The following is a 21,029-nucleotide window of genomic DNA, read 5'->3' as shown; positions in this document are numbered from 1 at the left end:
ACCACTGCCCCACCAGGGAAGCCCCTGAGATAACTTTTAAAGAAAAAGATAATATATTGTATTGAAAAAGGCATTTCTTACTCATTATTCCTTGCTGTTAAGTAGTTCTAGTTATCACGTATTAAAAAAGACAAGGCAATTTCCCACTGAATGTGGTAAAAATCAAAAGGCTATAAATAGAAAATAGTTTAGTGTTGAGGCACCCTATTGGGCTGCTTATGTGTTTGTATAATCTATCTACAATATCATTTCTCAAACAATAGCCCACTGCATCAGATACATGGAAACCTTTCTAAGCTCTAAAGACATTTTTAAGATGGTGAATGCTATTTTCTATCTGGCCAACTGCTGGGATCTGATTGGTCATTACCCCATTTCAGGGGAAGATTCAAGAGCTAATCAGGGGTGTTATCAGCTATGACTTTTATTGCTGCTGCACAGAAAACTTAGCAATAAAGAAAACTGTGAATTCAGGATTTATTCTTTGTAGGGGTGTTCCCCATGCTTGGAAGATTAATGAAGAATTCCTGGTCCATTGTTTGTTAAAGATACCACCGTTCTATAGCATTTTAATTGTAAATCCACTCTTTGACATCCTAACTAATGGTTCCTGCTAAATTAATAAAAGCAACATATTAAATTTAAATCCCAGATAAGGTAAAGATTGTTGTTTTAATATCCCATCCATATCCTTTATCTTTCTACAGGGGCTTTCAGGCCAGTAGTTTTAATAACATGCATGAATGAAGATGCTCTTCCTTAACTCAAATGGTGGTGAGGAGTTTTTCCTTTATATTAGCAGGCAATCAATTCCAATAGCTTTTTAATGCTTTCTTAAAGAATCAATTTTAAAGCAGACACTCTTCAGGGGACCCTCTTAAACTTCCTCACAGCCGGTCTCCTAATTTTCTATTACAATGCAATCTAAAGCAGCTACAAAAATAATGCAGATAATGTTTGCTGGGTAATGATTTCCAATTTCCCCATTCCATGTACCCTGTTATTAGGAGGATCATCTTGGTTGTGTAAATTAATTTTCAATTCACTTCAGGGGAACATTACAATGATTTATTCAGCACCAGTGCTGAAGAAAGTGTTGGGAAGATTTTAGCAATCTGAGAAACAAAATCAATTTGTTCTGATTATCACCATGTTAAAGGGAATAAAGGGAGAAACAAAAAAATCACTAGAATGTGTGTCCTGACTGTTGCAAGCACACTAGAACCATGATTTGATGCTGGGTTGTCACTCTGTAATACATGAATTTAGCAAAAGTATGGTGTTTGGTGATTCATCTCAACTTGGAGATTAAGTAATGAAATAGGAATGTTCCTCCATTTGATATTTCAGGTAAATGCCTTCAAGGCGAGATAGCCACTCATTCATATTTCCTTGGAAGAAAGAAGTAACATACTAGCTTATAATCGAGGAGGAATAGATTTCCTAAGCAGAGCGTAATTAGCCACTTAGTTTGGTACAAAACTTAAAATAGGAACTATCAAAGCAATGTCTCATAACTATAAGAAGTACAACTTCTTTATTTATCATAATTTATCGCATACAAATTTTTCCAGGATTGTATATGAACAATGGTCCTTGTAATATTGCCAAAAAATCATCCTTTGTAAAGGTTTTACTGACCTTTTACTTTAATTAACTTGTATGTGTTGGTTGCCGGAGTCAAATTTCACTGTGCCCAGGTGTGAATGTAAATCAATGCCCCATTCACTTCACCAGGTCACTTATCTTCATTCAACAGATACTCATGAGTAGGCTGTGCCATGCATGCACTGTGCTGGGAGCTAGAGAGATGCTGAGAAAGAAAAGCAAACTGCTATAAATATGAAACTGCAACTTGTGACATGACCTGTGAAAAAGAAGCTCATGGTAATATTTTAAATAACTTAAGTTTAACGATTTAAAGAATCAATTTAAAATTTAACCAGGTAAGAAAGGCTGGGGGGTGGGGAGTTTCCCCAGGAAGTGATGGTGGGAGTTGATGAAATTTGACCTGAATGATAAGTGAACTGACCAGGGGAAGTGGGGAGGGAACACTGTTTTAAGATAAGATACAGGATCAGATTTGTTTTCTGAAAAGCCCCGCCTGCATTGTGGTGAACATATTGGTCAGGGGGGAGTAGAATGGCTGTGAGATAAGACTGCTGACACAGTCCAGAAGGAGGTAAATCATGCCCAGGTGGATGTACTGTCTTTTCAAACCTCTGCCCCTCCATCTGTGGGTGGCCAAGTTGGACGTTCCTTTCTTGACTTCATTGTAGCGGATGATGAAGGTCCAGGTCTGTGTGGACTGAAGTGGAGTAGGCTTAGGTGGATTCCTGAAACTAGGTACCTTCAGGAAAAAGATTGTGTAGACCAGTGGGAATGGATTTAGTATCCTTGACTGAACAGTGGAGGGTCATAGAAAGATCCAGAAACTTGAGCTTAATTTATGAAGCTAAATTTTTTTTTTGAGTGTTAAGTCTACATATATTATTTGGGGACACTTTTGAGAAATGTTCTTGTTTCAATAGAATATTTTTATTAATAACACATACGTGTACTGCCTTGGCCTTGTTTTGTTTCCAAGTCAGAGCCAAGTTTGTCTCTTTAGTAGAGAATGGTCTAGTGAAGCAATTAAGCACATATAGTCCATGTTCAGCCTGATGTGTGTGTAAAGCCTGGCTCTGTCACTTACTAGCTCTATGACTCAGGAAGCTACCTAATTTCTGAATCTCAGTCTCTTCATCTGTAGGGTGAGGGCACTCGGTATCCCCTCAGATGAGCTTGCAAGGAATAGGTGAGATGGCACTCGTGAAACTCCAAGCAGAACCTTTGTCATGTAAGCTGGCAGTAGTGTTGGTTCAGGGTACAGTCCCAAAAGTGTCAATTTAGGTTGAACAGGTTTAAATGACACAGTCACAGTCTAGACAGTTACATGCCACTCAGAATGGAATGGTCACAGGGAACCAGGAACCAGGGCAGTGGTAAAGCAAGTTTACTGAAGTTCTAGAGTAAGGGACATGGGATTACTGTTGGAGAGCTGAGTGGCACCAGAATCCCCTGGTCAAGAGGAAGCTGTGCGGCAAGGGTCACTTGGACTGGAGTCTGGGGGGTTCAGATGATTTCTACACTCAGGATACATAGGGCCCTGAGTCTCATCTGATTAGACCTCTCAAACAGTACTGACTGTAGAGCTTCAAGAGAGCATGAATACCTGAGGTCTTGCTCCTGGAGTCTGGAACCCTGTGCACTGTTTTCTCTTCTACGAGCTGGCTGGGGCCTGGGTCATAGTGATCTTGAATGAGTCCTCCCTCCACCGTTTTCAAACGTACTTAGACCTGCAGATGTTTTTGGCATTGGATTAACGTTGGAGTCAATGACCTCAAAGAAGTTACGCACAAAGACACATTACCTGTTGTGTATAGAAATGTAAACTTTTGCATCATCCCTTTTAGGCTTTTTCATAGTCATAAAACAAGGATAGGGGTAGGATAGGCTCTCTATGAGATTGAAACATGAGCTCAATGGAAATAATATGGGAATTCAAGTTTCCTTCTTTAGACTGATTTTAACATTCTTTATATTCTCTCAATAATGCAAACATAAATGAAGAACAAAACATAACTGATATATGTGTACGTGTCTACTAAGTTGGGCTGTTCAGAGAAAAGAGGCAGATTTTTTTTGAATTTTATTTTATTTATTTTTTTATACAGCAGGTTCTTATTACAGATATTTTTAATGCTTGAATTTTTTTAAATGTTAAATGCTGTGGTGGCAGATAGAACAATTGTATATTTGAAAACTGCATTTATGAGAGTTAGTGGTATAGATTTTTTAAATGTCAGCACTTTTCCCCCATGCATTCCAAAATCCATCATCAAGCTTGTCAAATGAGAAGAACCTTTCATGATTTCAAAGGACATGCAAACACTTATTAATCTCTTGATTCTTTCAAGTTTTAGCAATAAACTGACAGCTTGAGTTAGAAGGAATCATATCTAAATATTCTATGCGTGGGGGAGACATTACCTCCATCTACCTAATCTTTCAAAACTACATAAAAATGAAATTTGTCTGCTTGGTTTACTAATGCATCATGAGAAAATGAACGTGTGAATTGTCACCAGATTTATAGAGTAAGTTTCGAATGGTCTGATGTAAAAATGTAAGCCATGTAGTATTTACGAAATTCACCTATGGGGGCTCTGAAGACCACCTCAAGGAGAGAGATAATGAAGATATATATTTTTCAGTAAATATGAAAGATATGTGGGAGATCATCTGACTTTAAAGCAGGCTATGACATGCCTGAAGTTCTTTTTTGAGGGAAGCTGGAGATACCTCAGGTAAAGAGAAATTCAACTTCAGAGGTTAAATGCAGTTAGATCAAGGTCCATTTGCTGCTCATTGGGAAAGAACTATCCTACATTTGAAGACACATGGAATGGTGAAAACAATCGGTGGTTTTAACAAATAACTGGACAGAGGCTCAGAATTTCAGGTATTGGTTTGCATTTGAGCTATTTCTCACGTGGGAAACTTTGTTTCTTACTCTAGGGCAAATTGTAGAATATGCAGCAAGAATTTTTTAAAAATATATTTTAATTAATTCATGGTTGGTGAGTTTCCTAAGAAAAGTTGGGAAGCTCAGCTAATAGACAATATAAAAACCTCTTATAAATGAACTATCCAATAACCAGAAATAATAATTGAAATAAATTTAAAATAAAAGTCTAACGAAGAATCTAACATTAATTGGGGGAGGTGGAGAAGTAGAAATAAAGCAATGTAGAATATGTAAGCAAGCCCTCTTTCTCCCTTTTTTCTTAAATTTCTCTTTATATTTATATTCCACTACCTTCCAAATTGAATATATAAAAGGGACAATGGAGAATAAAATTCAGAATAAAAATCTATCAAGAGTAGTTAATAAATACACGTATCTGAAACTGGCATGAGTTGGTTATTTTGAACATGTGCTAATTTTATTCCTGAACGTCAACAAAAACAAAGCAAAATATGAGATTTTGATTCGCATTGTCTCAAAAAAGTGAACTTTTCCCTGACACTGCATTCTTAAAGCTTTTTGTGTGTGTGATGTCAAATAACAAATACAACAATAATAATTAAAACATTATACAGCACTGTTATGTGCCAGGCAATATTGTAAGCTACATATAATTTATATATAATCCTCACAATAATCCAATGAAGTAGGATTATTATTCCCATTTTAAAGATGGAAAAACTGAGGCACAGAGAGGGTAAGCAACTTGCTCAAACTCACCCAGTAAATAAATGAGGGAACCAGGGTTTGAGCACAAGCCATTTGGCTTCAGAGTCAATATTCTTAACTATTATGCTATACTGCTTATATATACACCTAACATGTATATATGTATGTTAAGTGTGTGTATCTATACATCTACATATGGTTACATAGATATAGATAGCCACACACACATATATATATAATATTTAGTAAAACAATAATTTGGATTGTCTCTTGTCAACTCAGGGTTCTACCTTCATTTTCTAATGTCACTTCTGCACTGTAGAGAAGCTGGGAATTATATTTTCCAGAATTCTTTATTCTCTGTTGCTTCAGCTTAGAGCTTGCCAATGAGAGGCACTGGGTGAGGCTGAGGGTGGAACAGAAGAAGCCAGTTTCCTACAGAAGCAGTTGCAGCCAGATGTATGAACAGACCTGACATGTCATGGAGGCTTCTCAACAAGCTCTTGAGAGGCACCTGCTTTCCTATCACAGACTGAAATAGTTGATGGACGACTTCCAGAGACTTTTAAGAAATGCAGAAGCTTCTGTGAGCTGTTAAGAACTGCTTGCCTCTGACCTTCTGACTTAGAAATTTGTGGAGACTTCTCTGACTTTCTTCCCTGCCGATTTTTCAAATTTTTAAAGCCTTGAATTCCTGTATTAAATGTGTCGTATCTAGTATGCAAAGAGCGGCTGTTGTTTTCCTGGCCATGGCCTTCATACAATAAAATAGTAAAATAACAGTGGTTAAGACCACTGGCTGTTGAGTTAGACATATTTAGTTTAGTCTTTCAATTCTACTACCGACTGGCAAATTTACTCAATTTACCTATATATATATATATATATATTTGCCCCTTTGTAAGATATGGATAATAACAGTACCTTTGTTAGTAGTACTTTAATGATGGTATCTCTTTTAGGTAGTTCTGAATATTAAAAAAAAAAGGTAAGGCACTTAGCACAGTACTAGATTTCAGAAGTAGTTATCGTGATTTACTGCAGTTTAGCTTAGAAATATTGTCTAAATTTTCTTATATCATATTTTCTATACATCTGGGAATTTAACATTAAATTTAAACTGTACAAGTTAAATGAGAACTAAGGTAATATGGTACAATCTGGTTTCATTCAGAATATTTTTGTAATGAAAAGATTAATTTTTCTTAAAATAAGAAAACAATGTTAGGCTTGTTATCAAAAATTAAACAGAAATGTATAATGTCTAAAGTAAAGTTTACACAACCATTGAATAACTATACTTATAGTTCTATACTTTTTAATATGGATGTGTATGTTTATATACATTTAAACAAAAAATCAAATTATATTTGCTTTCCCACATTTTTTAACTTAACGATAAATCTTTACAGATCTGCATATAGAGAAAGCTACCTTAGTCTTCCTAATGGCTTCATGGTATTACACTGTATTGCTGTGTCATACTTTAATTAATCTTGTATCTATGAGTATTAAGGTTATTTCCAATTTATCTGCACTATAAAAATGTTTCAGTCAGCATCCATGCAACTTGGTGTAAAGTCTAATCATTTTCTTAGAATAAATACTTGAACATGCAGTTTTTAAGTCAAATCAAATGTGCATTTTCAATTTTTGTTCATATTGTTAAATGCCCAAGAGAAAGTTTGAATAGGTTTTCACTTCCAACAAGAGAACATGAAAGTGTTTGTTTCTGTAAACTCTTGATAAGCTTCTGGGTAGCTGGTGATAAAGGTATTGTGTTTACAGTATCCAAGATTCATGGATAATTAAAACGTCCCTTATCCCATTTGTATCAAACATTCATTGTCTTAAGTGGGTCTTTGGCAAATGCTGGAAGGAAGTCAGGTTTCAGGAAAATTCTCTGATGAGTGCTCTAAAGGCCAGGACTCTGTGTTGTTGAATTAAGGGAAACTATTTGCTTTAGATACCAGCTGCACAGACCACAGATCCATGCTACTGTGAACATGTGAGAGCTTGATTTGAGTTTCTGCTCAGCTTCAGGATTTTTCCAGTTGAATGGAGGTGGGCTTTGGGGATGCTGAGAATATCACGTTAAAAAAAAATTGTCTCATAAGAAGGTGAAGAAGATGTATTTAGTTGAGATGTTTAGGTTCTGCACCAGATACTTAATGAAGAGGTGATTTGGGCCTTATAATCTACCTCTGTTATGGAAACAAAATGAACAATTCAAACCTCAATAAAAATGTGAGATTTTGAATAAGAGTAAAATCTCATTGCTTACCTAAATAGGTGAAAAAGCTTCGAAACAGTGGAATGAGTGGAGCTCTTGGGCGAGGTCATTTCATTTTAGTTTAAGCCATTGCAAAACCATGTTCTTATTGATTAATGGCAACAAGAGAAAACAAGCTCAGTATCTTTTTAAGGCCATTTTATGAAAGCAAAATGGGAACACTGACCCAGAGAAAAGTAATAGTTTCCTTCTTAACTGTGACTAAAGAGAAGGTCTCCACTTCATCAAGACCTGCATCTACTAATTTAACATAAATTAAAAGTGTAACAAGGGCTCAGGGCTCCTTTAGGCCATTTGAAATTGAAAATTAATTTGTCAAGAAAACAATTTCTCCTCTAATTTCGACAGCAATACTATGTGCAGCCTAGTCTGTGATCCCTGCATCATAAGTTGTCTGGGAAATCAGAGGTAGATGGAATGAAGGTTTTCTTATTGATTGAACACAGTCAGACTCGATCTCATTTTTTTGTCTATATACTTCTTTAACTGATTCTCTATATATCCAGTTAGGACAAAAAAGGAGCCAAAATCTAATAAAGAAATCTGGGATTGGAAGGATTTGGGGCAAGATATTCCTAGTGTACTGCTATTACTTTGACTTTCCTACCTCTCCACTAAAGTTATTTTGATGACTGTGGGTGTCAGAAAAGGACTATTGGAATAGGTTTTGCAAGAAGAATCTGGTCAATTTTAATTAGAACATTTTTCAAAATGTTATATAACTTACAAGCTAGCAATGCATATTTGAAGAGACAATACCTTTTTAGAAAAGGAAGAACAATGAAAATTGATTTGTATAGACTCCTAAATAAAAAGCCATTTAAAGGAAAGTTGTTTTTTCATTTTTTATAAACTGACTAGCAGTTATTTTCAAGTGGATGCTTAAGATAATAAATACATATATTAATACATACTGACTTTGATTGAAGTTTTTAGATCAGATATTTGACAGCAGGAAAAATATTATTAAGAATAACAATAATAACAATAATAATAGCTTAACTTTCTACAGTCCTTTACAATTTTTGTAGAATTTTACACACATACATTATTAACTGATGTCGAAAATCTAGTATACAATTTAGACAGATGGAATTGTCTCCCTTTTAAAAATGAGGGCTCTGAGAAGGTCACTGACTTTATTTCCCTGATAGTCCTAAGGTTTTCCCTCAGGGTACCTCCGGTATACTGTTCTTGGCACAAGACAAACTCAGCCTACTGTTGTGTAAGTGATTTGCCTGAGATCACGTGGCTAACAAATAGTTTCTTTGGACTCACGCTTAGTACTCCTTATACTTTAAAAAGTTGGAAGAAATAAGACAATGTTTACTTTAACATTCATTGCAAACTTAAGCCCTTTTTGATCTGATGGTCTAGTTGAGTTAAGGGGAGTAAACCTTTTCTGCCAGAGCGTTTTCCCTTTTGAAATCTCCATGAATTAAGGTCAGTCAATTAACGAATGTTTTTCTTTGAAATTCCATCTAGTGGATGCTACGGTACCATGCCCAGAACTCTTCAGGACTGAACCTTCTTGTCCAAGGGCATACCATCTACTGTGTGGGTGGGTCTAGCCTGCATCCAATGACTCCTCCATGCTGAAGCATAAAGGCTCTGTCTCTTTGCATCAAGACAAGACACTCTCAAGGGCCGTCGTAGCTTCAAAGCTCACCTGGTACAACTGTTTCACAGTTCACCTTCTCCCTATGCCCAACCTGCTTGGCTCATCTCTCATAGGTATTGTTCTTGGGCAAACTTCCCAATGACCTCTTACATACAAATCTCTGATCTCAGAGTCTGTCTCCTGGGAATGTGATTTAAGAGACTCCATGCCTGGACTCTTGCTGGGGATGGGTAGAAACTGAGTTCTGCCGAGCCCATGTTTTTTTTTCATGTAATTTCAAGGCCTTTTCATGACATTTCTCTGGGTGGAAGGGTAGTTAGACTTCTTCCTTGGTGACTTACGACTTTGAGAGACCAAGGCTGAAGCATCTAGTCCTCTTAAAGGCTGAGCCTAGAAATAGCAGAGCATCACTTTCTTTGTACTCTATTGGTCAAAGCCATAGGCCAGCCAAGATTCAAGGGAAGAGAAAGAAAGTGGGAGAAGTATGAAAGGATTTGAGTTTATCTTTATCTGCTACATGTACTAATTGAAATATGATTTAGCCTGACAGGGAGAAATGTTTTTTTCCCCTATCTCTTTACACAGGAGTGCAGAGTTTACACCTATGAATATATTAGTTAGCCTGGTGAACTTTTTAGTGTCAATAGAAAGAAATCAAGACATTCTCATGGGCCATGGCTGGGGCAGAGGGTGTGATGGGGAGGTAATGTGTAGAAGGAAGGTCAATGAATTATTCCTCTTCTGTATAAACTATTAGAGGAATATCCATCATAGGTATATACTTTCAATCTATATTTATATTGGTTGTTCCTATGTATACAAAAATATAACAAATCAGATGCTGAGTTGGTTAGAAGTTAAAAACCTGAGATATGAAATCAGAGTCTTACATTTGAGTTCCAGTTTTGCCACTGAATGAATGTGTGACCTCTGATGAATGAACATTTGAGCCTACTTTCCACCTGTACAATAGGGGTAATAATGCCTACTTTATGGATTTTGAAAGTCAAGTAAGATGAAATAAGATAATGTTTATAAAGTATTTGTATTGGGTCTGGTGTATACCAAAACCTCAAAAATTGTGACTAAAATTTGCAAAAAGAAAATAATAGAAGTCAGAATATTGACATGAAGCAAACAAAACAAAAAAATTAAGGGAGAAACACTAATGATAAAAATCACGAGTAATATTGAAGGACTCTACGTGTTATTAAATTGTAAAATTAAGAAAGGTAGGGCTTCCCTGGTAGGGCTTCCCTGGTGGTGCAGTGGTTGAGAGTCCACCTGCCGATGCAGGGGACGCAGGTTCGTGTCCCGGTCCGGGAAGATCCCACATGTCGTGGAGCGGCTGGGCCCGTGAGCCATGGCCGCTGAGCCTGCGCGTCCGGAGCCTGCGCTCCACAACGGGAGAGGCCGCAGCGGTGAGAGGCCCGCATACAGCAAAAACAAAAACAAACAAACAAAAAAAAAGAAAGGTAGACTTGAATTGTTAAATAATAATGAACTATAAGGACTGCTTTTCACAATGCCTGGCAGATAACAGACACTAAACAAATGTTGCAGATTCTGAGGTATCATGAAGATTTAAGTGGGAAATGAACTGCATTTGAAGGGGATTGGTAAAGGGTACGTAGAGGGTGGAGAACTAGAAAGTGACTTTCTTTCTCAGTGGAACAAAACCAGCTGGTTGTTTTCTAGAATCATGTTTCCAACACTATTCAGATGCAGAAACAAAACCATAGGTTTTAGAAGAAAACTTAATTTTCCACATTTAGTCACTGGGAAGTCTCCCTCAGTTATTTCTCATTCTTCATGCTGATTAACTACAAACCCCACTGGTGGTAAATATCTAGACGTTGTTGTGCCTATGTTTTAAAACTTTTGTTTTACTGTCTTTTTTTTTTTTAATATTTTGAGCAGACTTCTAAGCTGTTCTGTGTGTGATATACCAGCTTGTTTTTTAAAAATTAATTAATTTATTTGTTTTTATTTTTGGCTGTGTTGGGTCTTCATTGCTGTGTGCAGGTTTTCTCTAGTTGCAGAGAGCGGGGGCTACCTTTGTTGCGATGAGCGGGCTTCTCATTGCGGTGGCTTCTTATTGCGGTGGCTTCTCTTGCTGCAGAGCATGGGCTCGGCTTCGGTAGTTGTAGTTGTTTTACTGTCTTTTTGACAGGACATAGCTAAAGAAGAAGAGAAAAGAAAAACCTATTTTGAAGAAAGTATATCCACCAATCCATTTCACCCATTAAATATTGATAATTTTACATTACAGTTTTAAAACAACAAGGAATTATTGCTCCCACATCAACCGGTCTGAAACAGAAGCAAGTCTGTTTTCCTTCCCCAGTGGTTAGCACAGTGTGTCTGGACAAACAGGCAATTAACTTCTTAAAATATGCACCAAAATGAGGCTGCGACTGGGTGTGTTTTCATATTGTTCTACAACCAAAGACAGTTAACTCACTGGGGTGGCTTAACTTATTCTGACTCTTCTTGATAAAGATGTGCATTATACGTAATATTTACACAGGTTCTTAGCAAGTTTCAGGAAAAAGGATTATTTGTAAAATAAAGAACTTATTTTTCACATCTCAGTGTTGATAGGGTGGAAAGAAGAATCATTCAGCAGAAAAGGTCAGAACACCTTGATCATATATCTATTTCACCCTTTAGCTATTAGTGTGACCTCAGCAAAGTCACCTCTTTCATTCGACCTCCAGGTACCTCATCTCTAAAATATGACTGATGCTAGTTCTTGATTGACCTACAGAATAAGGCTGTGAGGCTCAAATGAAATTATAAATGGAAAAAAGTGTTCAAATGCCATATAAAGCTCATTTTCCATTGGTACTTTAATATTAAATCCATAAAAATTTTGTAGTTTTATAGTATCTGTTTGCATATACATGGCCACAAATATTTTGAATGTAGAGTTTTAAAAAAATCAGCCAGAGTATCTGCATGCTTTATATCCAAGAGGCAATAACCTGCCTGTGTAAAATTATATAAAATTTATAAAATAAAACACATGTAAACATATACATAATTATAATGTCATTTAATTTTGTATATGTGTTAGATACACATATAATACATATTATATACTAAATGATTATATACTAAATTAAATGATTTGTTAAAACTTAACTTTTTTTTTTTTTTTTGCGGTACGCCGGCCTCTCACTGCTGTGGCCTCTCCCGTTGCGGAGCACAGGCTCCGGACGCGCAGGCTCAGCGGCCATGGCTCACGGGCCCAGCCGCTCCGCGGCATGTGGGATCTTCCCGGACTAGGGCACGAACCTGTTTTCCCCTGCATCAGCAGGTGGACTCTCAACCACTGTGCCACCAGGGAAGCCCAAAACTTAACTTTTAAATTATGTGTGAGGGTGTGTTCTCTAGCTCTTATCTACTTTCTTTTTTTTTTTTTTTTTTTTTGTGGTACGCGGGCGTCTCACTGTTGTGGCCACTCCCGTTTCGGAGCACAGGCGCCACCAGGGAAGCCGGCTCTTATCTACTTTTTAAATGTTCTTTCTTAAATGCGGGTTTTAACATTCACCTTCTTCTGTAGCCTCCTCTCCACTTTGCTTTATTGTATCACGCTTGTAAAATACTTGGTTACATAACCTTGCTGTCTGTGTCTATTTCAGAAAACATACTATTTTATACTTTTGTTTTTATTTTAACAAAGTGGTGATATTGGTGTAGGGCCAAGGGAGAGTGTATTTCAAGCACATTCCACAAGAGAATTGCTGGAGGTAGTTAATAAATGTCAAGAATTCTAAGCATGAAATACTCAAGATTTTCCAAGAGGAAAAAAAATAAATAAAATTTAGGTCTCATTCATCTAAATAGTACCTTTGATCAGAACAATTTTGATTACATTCTTTTAATTTCCTTGCTTCAGTTTGCTTATCGGCTTTGTCTATTATCTCTGCACAGTTAACAAATTGGCTGATATTTCTGGCTATCTTCACAATCAATTATGCATTGATCAACTGATTGACCATGCAGCAATCTGGTTTGGTTGTTAAGACAGCTGCAAACACTGGATTGACTGTTGCAATTGTTAATTCAGCTGTACAGACCTGGCGTCAGAGAAGGACTTTTGAAATATGTATAAAATGCCTCACATTCTCAAATGGTCATCTAAATGTTAAACCTGTGTTCAAAATAAAGTTTAATCTTGACAAGATTAAATCTTAAATCTTAATAAGAACAATCTTGTTCGCACAGATTGCACATTAAAAATAAAATTCCACATGGAACATAATTTAAGGTTTTCATATAACAAGAAACTGCCAGACTAACAATGAGGCATATTAATAAATATTGCTGTCCTTCAATGCTGAAGAGGATGTTGACCCTTGCAATTATGTTGTTCTTATTCAATTGTTGATTATGGTGAAATGATCAAAATACTTAGGTTCTATTCTATATCATTATTAATATTTCTTCTTTTATGACTTTGTGCTGCTGAAAATTAAGAGAATTTAATTGTTATGAATTGGGAACTGTGTACCCTTAATTTCTTCCAACAGAAACTGTATTTTCTGTAAGTCTAAAATATTTACTATCTGGTCCTTTAAGAAAAAGTTTGCTGCCCCTGCCAGAGTTACTAACCCCGCTCTAGTGAGAAGGCTCTTTTCCATTCACAACACCAGTTGTCCCTCCATCCTACCTAGAGATCTGACTCTGCTTCAGATCAGGGACAATAGGAACCCCTAGGCGACAGCACCTTGCTAGGGCTCTGGAGGGCAGAGATCTGGATGGGATAAGAAAAGGACTTAAAATATCAGGTAGTCACAGAATGAACTTTTGAATTTGTTGGATTTTGGCTTCTCCCCTGTGTCATTGTCATACAGGGATCCAAAGCCTTCTCTCCTTTGAGAAATGTTTCTTTTTTGTAACTTCCTCATCAAGCCCACTGGTAATCAGATGGATTCCACAGTCCAGTACTGGAGTGGGTGCATTAGCTTTCTGTTAGGCCTTGAAATTATCTTTCATGGCTTCATCATACTATTAACGTAGAAAGATATTAAGCTTAGTTCAGTGCGTGTTTAGGGAAAAGGAGCAAATATAAATACCTGACACATCTTCACATAGGCCAGGGACTCACAAAGATACTTTGTGACTCAACTGGGGTCTGCTCTAGCTCACCGGAGCTTAGGATTCCTTTCCAAGCTTTGAGGCCAAACTCCAGTAATAAAGTCTGTATATTTTCTGGTCTCTTCCAATGGTCTTTTCCATCTGTAGTGCCAGTAGCCTTATTTTGTCAAGGATTCAATATTCTCAGCCATCTTTCCCCTCTTTAGCAAACAAATGATGACATCATTATTATTATTGTTGTTGACGTGGTTGTTGTTATTACAGTCCCTACTCCCCAGTGATTCCGAGTCTGGTGATAAAAACATGAATGCAAACAGCTAACCTTAATGAAACGTGGTAAGTGAGGAACTGCTTCACCAGAGAAGGTAAAATTCCTCAGTGGTGGGATGTAGTTGGATCTTACCATCTCCATCATTAAATATTCAGGAATCTTGAAAGCTGGTTGTTAAAACCTTTTGTAACTTAAAATTGGCCATGGTGGGAATATCAACCCCATGGAAACTGGCAAGTGCTACAAAGCAGGACTTTTTTTTTGTTCAGAAAGCTGATTTACCAAAACAACACTGCATTTGAGCTGGAAAAAAGAGGAAGGGAGCGAAGTCATTGCAAGAAGGGGGGACAGACATTATAATTAATATATAATATATATAAAATATCAGTAATATTTGATGTTGAAAAAATTTATTCTCTTTGACATGCAACATTACTTCAGTTTTATTCATTAAAATATGAAAATAGTATTTTAATCAATTGGAATCAAATTCTAATTCTTTTCTATGCTTAATTTGCCACAGACTGATAGGGCAAGCACAAGTTTCTCACCACAATTATGTTTTGGTAACTTTTCTCTTATTATTTTTCACAGATTTTATTTCTATTTCACAGGATATATATATCCTGCTCTGTTTTCCTTTGGTATATAGTGTTATTCAGGATTCAGGAAGTCTAATGTCAGCCTGACTTTTATCCAATTGTAGGCAAGTCACCCTTCTTCTTTGATGTTTTTAGTATTCATATATTATTCTATAATCCCAGATTTCCATTGTTTCCAGAATGAGTCTTATTATTTTAGTCTGATATTTAGTGAAGCTTTTAAATCTATAAATTTGGGTTTCTTTTTTTTTTTTTACCTTAGGCAGATTTTTCTGTGTCATACTATTCCTTTAGTTGTGTCAGAAAGAACTTTCTTGGGTTGTATCTTTATTCCCTTTCCTCCATATCTATAAATTCTCCTGTCACTTTCACTTCTGTCCTTTACCTTTAGACTTAAGGTTTCTCAAATCTGCTATCCTTATTACCAATGTGATTTGGTCACATCCATTTATATCATCTCTAATGGGAATTTCAGTTCTCCTCTTGCTCTGGGGTTTTGTGCATTCTCTCATTATTTTACTCAGATTTCTTTGTACCTCTGCCTTTACCTAACACTCTTTAGTCTTCTCTTACTCCAGAGGACACTTCCTTCTTTCATGTTTTTGAAGACATCAAGCATAGTTTGCTAAACTTTGCCTTTTTCCTACTGTTTTTTTCTGTTTGCTCATTCTTACACAGGTGGAGATTCACCCAGACCTGGCATGTCCCAAAAGATGCTTTCTTGGTTTCATTAGCCTGGGCTGCTCTTCTCCTAGGTACAGGCACTGCCATGTTTCAGCTCTAGAACCAAAGGCAGATTGATTTACACAGACCTTAGAATATTTGTTTCTAATAGTGATTAGTCCAGAAAGGATGGACTTAGTAATTCTTCCCTTAAGGGGAAAGGCATTTCAGCCAGTGTTGGCCAACATGTACCTCTGACGGCTTTAAGGGTAGAAGCCCCTGAATGGATATATGGGCAGACTCTGGTTGGCTTAACAAATGATTCTTTGGCAGCTGGAAAAAAAAAGTCACATGTTTTTCTGGTCTGTGTAATTTCTGTGGCCAGAGTTTAGGGCGGATAAAGGAGGGTAAATCGAAGACTTTTCTTACCCCTGGTTTGGACTCACCCTTGTTGCTTTGTATGTGCCGCTGTATCATATGTTGTGCCGCAGGATTTCTCAACAGCAGTGCCATTGACATTTTGGACTAGACGATTCATTGCTGTGGAGGGCTGTTCTGTGTGTTGTAGGGTGGCCATACATTAAAGTAGCCATACCCTGCCCAAGTTGTGATAAACAAAAATGTCTCCAGATGTTGCTAAATGTTCCTTGGTAAGCAAAATTGCCCTCCCTCCTTCCCATTGAAAACCACTGCTATAGAGTCTAAGAATATACTTCCAAATCCATAACAAATGCTATGTATTTTATGAAGTTTTCTCCAAAACTGAATGATGTTCTTTTATGTGAAATTTTTTGTACTGCTGCCAGTCTTTTTCTCTGTCTTTATATGCATTTTGTAGAATGTTGAATGGAATTGTATGAGGAATTACTGCTTTTGCTGTTGCATTTCTTTATTCACTGATTAATCTGCCAAGTATTCATTGAGTGCATAATATATGCCATGGTCTCTGCTGAGTTGTGGAACAACAAACTGAGTAAGATACTCTCCTGCCAATTCTTAACTTTTGGGATTTCTTCTAAGATTTATACAAATGATCATATTTATCTTCTTGAAATGTCTTGTTCTTTTGGCTTCCTCTGGTTCTTTTCCTACATCTGGACTAATTGTAGGACTTGTCACTTCCTTTAAAATGTTAATGTCATTTACAAATTTCCAAAGGAGGGGGTAAAGCATGTGGTATTCCTTAATCTTATTTGATCCTAGACCCCTATTTTCTCCAGACCATCTCATGAGATTATTAGTCCAAGTTATAGGCTTTGCAAAATACTAATTTAGAGATTTCTCTATTATCTGAGGATGGATGACCCAGATGCTTTTCAAATTAATATCTTCAGCCCTGATGTTTTACAGAGTCCCAGACCCAAATATTCAATTCCTCCTGGGTATCTCCAGATTATAGTCCTACAAATAGCTCACACTCAGTACTTCTTCCAAGGCATCCATGACCCCCAAAATAGAGAGTAAAATTTTTCATTTTCCTCTGTACCTTTAACACTGTTCTGTCCTAACCTTAACTCAGTGTATGTTGGGCATCTGTTACAATTCTGTCTCCCCTCCTAGACTGAAAACCCAGGGGCAGGGTTCAGTCCTCTTCCACTCTTTTTCAGAATTTGGAACAGAATGGGTGCTAAGGAGATTCTTAAAAAAAATTAAATTTAAAATACAAAAACCCTGGAAAAAGTAATACCATTGACATTTCTTAGAAAATGTTTTTAGCTTATTTCTCTACATATTTAAATTGAGGTTCAGAGATAGATCTGAAAGCTCTAGGAACCTAAGGTGAGATGCTGGAGAGGAGTAATAGCAAGTGGAAAAAGGACAGAGAAGCAAGGTACTTGGATTTGCCAAAGACAAACTTGAATGATTTAATAATACTGGATAGTGCTAGCAGTGTTTTTGAAACAAAAAAAAATTTGTGTATTTTGTTTTTATTTTTGTGTTTTGCCAGTCCTGAGGATTTTGCAGGTTGGCTTGGGTCCAGTGTGATGATTAAACATTTGTTTCTTAAAAAGCAAATTGACTCTTTTGTTCCCTGTTACTCAATTCAAGACTAAATCATGAGGGGATTTGGAAGGATGTACTAAAGTTTCATCTGGTTTGTTGAGAACAATATGCTACTAGATAATCATTCCTTTATAACAGCTGAAGAAAGTAATAGTTGTTGTTTTTTTAAAATTAAAACTCCATATACACTTCTGATTAAATCCACACCACAGTAAACATCATGACTGGGACTGGGGTAGCCCACCAAATCTTCCTGCCACAATTCTTTGCTGAGCCCAGAAATGCAATTTCTCTCTCTTCCCTTTTGAGATGGCTATGTTATGGGTCCATTTATCTTTGCATTCAGGTGCGTGAGACAGAGATGAGGAAGAATCTGCGAAGCACTAGGAAACAAGACTAAATGAGCACCTTGAGGAAACTGCAAAGTAGTTTCTACTTTATCAGGATTTTCAATTCCAGGTATCTTACTTTGGAACTTTTGTATTACTTTGATATCACTCATAAAATGTTCCATTTCTGAAACTGCTAGATCCACAGAAATCAGTAGCCTCTTTCGGGCAATGTATAAAAAGAAGACCATAGATTACAATCTGATGATTGTAAAAATAAATAGGTTGATTTTCTTTTCTCAGCTATCAATACAGCTTTATTCTTCATCAAGAAAAAGTAAATCTTAGATCTCTGTTCTTCTAAGTCTGTGTGAAAAAAAGACAAACCTCAGCGTTTCAGAGGATCAAAACTCATAGCGTAGGTATTAGGCTATTTGATGCTTTCTGTGTCTGCAGTTAGCATTATTCCAGGTTCAGGTACTAAAATCAACAAAATAGGGTAAACTTTTTTCTTTACATTGATTTAACAACACTTGAGGTCACTATAGAAGATGTAATTTGACTAAATTAAGCCTATATTCACAACGTAAAGAAGTGCATTTTAGGGCTTCCCTGGTGGCGCAGTGGTTGGGAGTCTGCCTGCCGATGCAGCGAACACGGGTTCGTGCCCCGGTCCGGGAAGATCCCACATGCCGCGGAGCGGCTGGGCCCGTGAGCCATGGCCGCTGAGCCTGCGCGTCCGGAGCCTGTGCTCCGCAACGGGAGAGGCCACAACAGTGAGAGGCCCGCGTATCGAAAAAAAAAAAAAAAAAAAAGAAGTGCTTTTTAATACAGTTATCTAACAGTGCTAAGTGTACATTGAAACATAAGTCAGTGGTTATGTTTATTTAAAGTAGATGGGGAGGACCTTCAAGATTGCACCAGTGGGAGGGAGCTGTGAAGGAGGAAAAGCTTCCACACACTAGCAAGCCCCTTCACTGGAGGAGACGGGGGTGGGGGGTGAAGCTTTGGAGCCACGGAGGAGAGTGCAGCAACGGGGGTGCAGAGGGCAAAGCGGAGAGATTCCCGCACAGAGGATCAGAGCCGACCAGCACTCACCAGCCCAAGCGGCTTGTCTGCTCACCCGCCGAGGCGGGCGGGGTCTGAGAGCTGAGGGGCTTGGGCTTCGGAGGTCGGATCCCAGGGAGAGGACTGGCGGCGTGAACACAGTCTGAAGAGGCTAGTGCGCCACAGCTAGCCGGGAGGGAGTCCGGGAAAAGGTCTGGAGCTGCCGAAGAGGCAAGAGACCATTGTTTCGGGGTGTGAGAGGAGAGGGGATTCAGAGCACTGCCTAAAAAAGCTCCAGAGACAGGCGCGAGCTGCGGCTATCAGCGTGGACCCCAGAGACGGACATGAAATGCTAAGGCTTCTGCAGCCGCGAAGAAGCCTGTGTGCGAGCACAGGTCACTGTCCACACCTCCCCTCCAGGGAGCCTGTGCAGCCCGCCACTGCCGGGGTCCCGGGATCCAGGGACAACTTCCCTGGGAAAACACACGGCATGCCTCAGGCTGTTGCAATGTCACACCGGCCTCTGCTGCCACAGGCTCGCCCCGCATTCCGTACCCCTCTCTCCCCGCGGCCTGAGTGAGCCAGAGCCCCCTAATCAGCCACTCCTTTAACACCCTCCTGTCTGGGCGAAGAACAGATGCCAGAGGGCAACCTAAATGCAGAGGCAGGACCAAATCCAAAGCTGAGCCCCGGGAGCTGTGCGAACAAAAAAGAGAAAGGGAAATCACTCCCAGCAGCCTCAGGAGCAGCAGATTAAATCGCCACAATCAACTTGATGTACCCTACATCTGTGGAATACCTGAATAGACAACTAATTTCTCTCACTCTCTCTCCCTCTTTCTTTCTTTCTCTCTCTCTCTGTTTCTTTCTTTCTTCCTTCCTTTCTTTCTTTCTTTCTTCCTTTCTTCCCCTTCCTTCCTTCCTTCCTTCCTTCCTTCCTTCTTTCTCCCTTTTTTTCTGAGCCATGTGGCTGACAGGGTATTGGTGCTCCGGCCAGGTGTCAGGCGTGAGCCTCAGAGGTGGAAGAGCTGAGCTCAGGATATTGGACTATCAAAGACATCCCAGCCCTACATAATATCAATTGGTGAGAGCTCTCCCAGAGATCTCCGTCTCAACACTAAGACCCAGCTACACTCACTGACAAGCAAGCTCAAGTGCTGGACACCCCATGCTAAACAACTAGCAAGACAGGAACACAACCCCACTCATTAGCAGAGAGGTTGCCAGAAATCATAATAACGTCACAGACACCCCAAAACACACCACCAGACTCGGTCCAGCCCACCAGAAAGACAAGATCCAGATTCATCCACCAGAACACAGGCACCAGTCTCTTCCACCAGGAAGCCTACACAACACACTGAACCAACCCCACCCACTGAGGGCAGACACCAAAAACAACGGGAACTATGAACCTGCAGCCTGCAAAAAGGAGACCCCAAACACAGTAAGTTAAGCAAAATGAGAAGACAGAGAAATAGACAACTGGTGAAGGAGTAAGTTAAAAACCGACCAGACCAAACAAATGAAGAGGACATAGGCAGTCTACCTGAAAAAGAATTCAGAGTAATTAGAGTAAACATGATCTAAAATCTTGGAAAGAGAATGGAGAACATACAAGAAATGTTTAACAAGGACCTAGAAGAACTAAAGAGGAAACAAACAATGATGAACAACACAATAAATGAAATTAAAAAATCTCTAGAAGGAATCAATAGCAGAATAACTTGAGGCAGAAGAACGGATAAGTGACCTGGAAGATAAAATAGTGGAAATAACTACACAGAGCAGAATAAAGAAAAAAGAATGAAAAGAATTGAGGACAGTCTCAGAGACCTCTGGGACAACATTAAA

The 21,029-nt window shown here is 38.2% G+C and overlaps 1 long non-coding RNA gene across 2 annotated transcripts in view; it reads left to right on the top strand.

Annotated features, from left to right (window-relative positions):
* LOC114486966 (uncharacterized) overlaps positions 1-21,020 on the top strand; it is a 144,940-nt gene extending 123,920 nt beyond the window's left edge. Inside the window, exons 4-5 of one of the 2 annotated variants that reach the window (XR_008618375.1) lie at positions 18,146-18,258; positions 20,153-21,020. This is a non-coding gene — a long non-coding RNA (uncharacterized lncRNA). Of the gene's footprint in view, positions 1-18,145; positions 18,259-20,137 lie in introns of both variants that reach the window. The other variant, XR_008618374.1, reaches the window with a different exon arrangement.
* The last annotated feature ends 9 nt before the right edge of the window (positions 21,021-21,029 follow it).

The sequence above is a fragment of the Physeter macrocephalus genome, chromosome 10, assembly GCF_002837175.3.
Source record: "Physeter macrocephalus isolate SW-GA chromosome 10, ASM283717v5, whole genome shotgun sequence".
Lineage (NCBI taxonomy): Eukaryota > Metazoa > Chordata > Mammalia > Artiodactyla > Physeteridae > Physeter > Physeter macrocephalus.
The sequence above is the reverse complement of the archived record's forward strand: the minus strand, read 5'-3'. Positions and strand labels throughout refer to the sequence as shown.